General features: G+C 37.9%; 1 long non-coding RNA gene across 1 annotated transcript in view; it reads left to right on the forward strand.

Annotated features, from left to right (window-relative positions):
• The window catches only part of LOC125481831, an 11,325-nt gene extending 9,493 nt beyond the window's left edge, over positions 1-1,832 (forward strand). Inside the window, exon 3 of the long non-coding RNA XR_007261467.1 lies at positions 1,701-1,832. This is a non-coding gene — a long non-coding RNA (uncharacterized LOC125481831). The remainder of the gene's footprint in view (positions 1-1,700) is intronic.
• Positions 1,833-5,438: the final 3,606 nt, after the last annotated feature.

Here is a 5,438-nt window from a genome sequence, read left to right on the forward strand (position 1 = left end):
GAGGAAGGGTCACCGGACCCGAAACGTTAACTCTGTTTTCTCCTCCACAGATGCTGCCAGACCTGCTGAGCTTTTCCAGCAACTTTGTTTTTGTTCCTGATTTACAGCATCGGCAGTTCTTTTGGTTTTGGTGAATAAAATTAACAAATTAGCACGCTTTGCAATTTATCATTCAGAAGATTAATGTGTGTGGTTAATTTTGCAATTCTACATTTTACTGTGTGGTGATGCTGCCTTTAAACTTAACGTAATATTTTTCGTGAACAAATAACTCTGACAATGCAAATGTGTTCATATAACTCTGGTTATTTGACCATCTCCAATCATTTTGTTGTCAATGTAGTCCTTTCATTAGATGTTTCGAATTTAGCAGAGTTGAGGTCATCTTTAAAGCTGTTTGCATTTTGAACAACTTTTCTGTACTCCTTGCACTCAAAGTTAGGGTTACAAAATTGTTGATATACTACGCTTAACTGCAGATTCCAAATTGTGTTGCTTAGAACAATTTAATACATGGAAGCATGTTTCAACACAGTAATTAAATGCATAGTTTTTTGCATTATCAATCTGTTTTCCATTCTAGTGTTGAATCCATATTCTGTGTCCCTTCCTTTGTTTTCTTATCACTTCAGCAATTTCAGTAGTCAATGCATATACAACAAATAAATCTTTGACTTGTTGAGATATTTCAGTGAATTCAGTTATGGTGTTTTTTATCTTAAGTCTCTTTGGCAATGGTAGTTGTAAAATAAATTGCATAGCACTTTCACAGAGCAGACATTGTTCATATCTTCAAAATGTGCTCCTTCTGGCTTGATGAATACATCAAACTACTCTGAGCATTAGAAACAAACTGCAGATGACCATCTTGCAATCTAAAGGCAATAGATGAAACTTAGCTTTTAATTTGCTTAGCAAAAATATGATTGTAAGCATAGTTTTATGTCATATAAAATTGCACACTGAGTGAACCGCTGAGCTATTAACTTAATATTTGCTTGAGATGATATTACTGCTGTTGTCACCACATGGCAGAATCAGTGATTGCCCTGTGACTTTACTGATGAGTCTTGTCAACACATATGGTCTTTTTTATTCTTATTATGTTATCCAGAGGCTTAGCTTTACACAGGTCTTATTAATAGATGCCATATTGTTTTTAAATAATTGTCAACATTTGCAAATGTAAAAGACCTGTCTCCATACGGGCAATGGTGGCATAGTTGTGAATTCTTGCAATCTGCCCTGTGATAGATGCCAACACAAAATCTTCATTGGGCAACTGAGGTAATTGTCCAAAGGACAACTTTTATGTAAGAAAATACACCAAAATGCTGTGGCCTTCTAATGTAAATGCAAATAATCCAATGCCATGAAGTAAAGAAGAACAGATAGTTTTTCCAGTGTCCTGATCAATATTACTCCTTCAAACTAGGCCTTGCTGTGTGCAAATTGGGTATGTTTTCTCACATAATAATAATGTCCAAAAGCATGTTCTTCTCTTCCTGTGTGAAAAGCGCCAAAATGAGAAAACCTAGAGTGATTAACTTGGGATTTCAAATGAAAATGGGAGGGTGACTGAGGAAAATAGTTGACATAAAGTCTGAACAGCAGTGAACTATCATGTGGAAGCACCCTTACTGAAATTATTTCAATGTTGCCATTCAAATACTATTTAGATTTTGTGTTCTGTGTCTTAGATGTCTACAAATGCCAATCTGGAAAAGGAAGTGATCTTGACAAAGTCTGGATCTGCTGGAATAATCACATTAAATCGGCCAAAGGCCCTTAACGCTCTGAACCTTTCCATGATCAGACAGATCTATCCCCAGCTTAAGGTTGGTGCCATTTCTTTGTCACTTGCCTGATTTTAAAATCAATGGTGCACAATATCTGGTTTCAAAATAAAGGTGTAAATTAAGTATCTGTTACTTTATCTATGAGCGCATGAATATATTCATTTTTTAGTAGTGCAGTGTTTTATCAACCTATTGAATGCTCCAAACTCAAGCAGTTAATGGCAGCATGTTGCTGAATCACGGAATTGTTACAATGCAGATGACCATTTGGACCATAATGTCTGTACTGGCTCACTAAATGAGCATCATGACTTTGTGCTTCTTCCTTTTTCCTATATCCCTGTTCGTTATTTCTATTTAAGCAATCATAAAATGCTGTTTTGAATACTCGATTGAACCTGCCTGCACCATACTTCCAGGCAGACCATTCTAGACTTGAACCACTCACTGCATAAAGAAAGCTTCCTCTTAAATTGCATTTACTTTCTGCAAATACATTAAAAATAGGTGCTCTCTTGTTCTTGATTCATTTTATGAGCAGGAACAGTTCCTCCCTGTCTAGTCTATCCAAGTATCTTGTAGTTTTGAAAAGTTCAATTGACTCTCCCCTTCGCTGTCTCCTCTAAGGAAAACAATTCCAACTTCTCCGATCAGCCTTCATAACTGAACTTTCTCATCCCTGGAACCAATCTAATAAAGATTGTTTGCACTGTCTCCAATGTGTTCACATCCTTCATAAAGTGTGGTACCCAGACTCTGGCAATGCTGCAGCTGTGGTCTAACTGATAATTTTGTAAAGCAATACTTCCTTCAAACAGCTATCTTCCATCATTGAATGAGTTGATTTTCTGGCACTTTAAATAAAGGTTGCTATTGCTGGTGGTTTAAGTAATTAGATTGAGTGTTTCTTTAATTTATTTCTATCCCTCTTAAACTGGAAAGCAAGCGTAGAAACGTGCTCTAAATCTCATAGACATTTACTGCGGAGAAGGAGGCCTTCTGGTCCATCATGCCTGCACTGTGCCAACAAATATTTGACTCCACTAATCCCATTTTACAGCATTTGACCGCAAGTGAATACCTAAATACTGCTTAATTGTTACGAGAGTTTCTGACTCAACCATCCTTCAGACAATGAGTTACAGACTCCCACCACACTCTCAGTAGAAAATAAAAGTCTTGTCCACTCTCCTCTTAGCCTTCGACTTCTTAATTTATGTCCATGCCCCCTGGTTATTGATCCATCTATTGATGGAAAGAGTCCCCTTCCTATCTATCCCCCTCATACTGTAATATGCTTCCATCAGGTCACTCTCAACCCTTGTTCCTTCAGAGAAAGCAAGCGCGATCGCCGTTTCTATCTTCTTTCCAAATGTAACAGGAGGTACACCTTTGGAATGAAGGTTCTCCCCATCCAACCTGTATTTCCTTCTAAATGTTCTGCTATTTTAACAGTCAATATGCTGGCTGGAATCATAGGGATATAACCACATTGCAAACTCATTCTGTGGCCTGTTTTAACTTTTGTTGCTCTCTCCAGACTCCTGATATCTCCTCTGCCACCTGCAATTTTGTCTAATGTTAAATTAATTACTGACAGCACTCTGGTACACTACCCAAATGGCCTCTCTTTATACTGAGGCCTAGACACTGTGTATACTGGCAGGTTACTTTGCAAAGGTGGAGATATCACAGTTAAGTCCCATTTGGTAATACTTAGCAGCACAGATCCCTGAACAGTGATCAGGAATGGAATTCTGAACTGAACTTTTTTATTTTGCTATTTCAGAGGATAGTATAGAACTTGTAGTGTGTTGCTGTGTGTAGTGTTGTCATACAGCAAGCAAACATTTAATCTTACAATTATTTTCCACAACCAGATTGTTTAAGACTGGGTAATGAGATTTCCTCATATGTTGAAAGCTTAAATTGTTTCAATATCCAATTTTGTTTCATTTTCAGATGTGTAAGTAACTTTGTAAGTAGACCTCAGCTTATATCTCTTGCCTTGAATGACACGTAATGTTAGGTATTAAACTGGAAAAAAGAGAAGTTGTGTATTATTTGTTATTATGAGCTCAATTACAAGTATGGTCTTCTCTGCCATTGAATACCACTCAAAAAAAAAAACATTCAGTCAACCCATCTGTCTTTTCCGCTCCATTTCCAATATTACTTTGGGGTTCTTCAGACTCTTTGAAGGTGTTGTTATCTCTCAAACTATGACCATCTCTCTTTGACTCCTTCTTTCAATGTGCTGAATCAGATTTTCACCTGTTTATTTCACTTCTAACTCCACATTGTCATCTCCTGAAGTGCCCATCCTCTCCCTCATCTACATGCCACCTCTTACAGATAATATACATGATTGCAGCATTGTGCATGAATGCTGATGAAACCAAGCTTCATCTCTTCATAATATTTCTCAATTCCTCCATTGTCTTTGTATTGTATATCATTTAGTCCTGGGCTTCAAGCTTCATATCTTTAACGCCAATTTTATGCACCTTAATCTCAGTGTCATAGGCTCAGCCAGATTTGAGGTTGCAGACTTGCTCGCCGAGCAGCGTGGTTTGTTTGCAGACGTTTCGTCACCTTGCTAGGTAACAGCATCAGTGTGCCTCCGGTGAAGCGTTGGTGTTTTGTCCCGCTTGTTATTTATATGCCGCAGTTTGCTGGGATGCCAACCACCCCAGCAAACTGTGGCATGTAAATAACAAGCAGGACAGAACACCAACGCTTTACCAGAGGTGCACTGACGATGTTACCTATCAGGCTGGCGAAACGTTTGCAACCAAACACACCTGCTCGGTGAGCAAGTCCGCAACCTCCGATCTGGTTAATCCTATGACACTGAGCTACAAATCTTCTCAAACTTTCAACCAGATCTCTTGAGTTGTTGACTGCATTTTATTCTACATAGCCCTATTTCCACGTCCATGATGTAGGCAGTTTTGATTTCCACCTCAGTCCAGCTGCTGTGAAAACTTTCCTCCATGTCTTGGTTACCTAAAGAATTATCTCATACAGTACGACAACTTCAATTTCTCATCCACCACCTTCAGTAAAGTTCAGTTCTTTCCAAACCTGTATTTCTTCCATCCAATCTTGCACAACCTCCTACTGTTATCATCATTTTTACTCTGATTCCCATTGTATTTATTAGTGACTTTAATGATGGGACTGAAAGCCGTATATTTAAATTCAGTGACATCAAGACAAATGGTATCGTAAGCAGCTTATATTAAAACAAGAAAATTACAAAATTGTAATTTTTAGATTGAGCTCAAAAATTTGTAAAATTGATTTTGATTTCAGTGTAGGAAAATGTGAGTCATTACTTTGAATAGGACAGAATCTTCTGAATGGTCAAGACATAGAAACAGTGTAGCTCCAAAGTAACTTGTGTATCCACCTACCACTTAAAATTTCATGGATAGTTGCTAAAAGTAATCAAAAAAACCTAACTGGATGCTGGCCTTGATATCGAGAGAATGAAATTGCAAGGGATTAGAAATTATGCTACAGCTATACAAAGCCCTGGTTGTACATAGCTAGAAAACTGTGAGCAGTTCTGCACAGAGGTAGTAGGAACTGCAGATGCTGGAGAATCTGAGATAACAAGGTGTAGAGCTGGAT

The sequence above is a fragment of the Rhincodon typus genome, unplaced genomic scaffold (assembly GCF_021869965.1).
Source record: "Rhincodon typus isolate 14 unplaced genomic scaffold, sRhiTyp1.1 hic_rhity00003752, whole genome shotgun sequence".
In the NCBI taxonomy this organism is placed as follows: Eukaryota; Metazoa; Chordata; class Chondrichthyes; order Orectolobiformes; family Rhincodontidae; genus Rhincodon; species Rhincodon typus.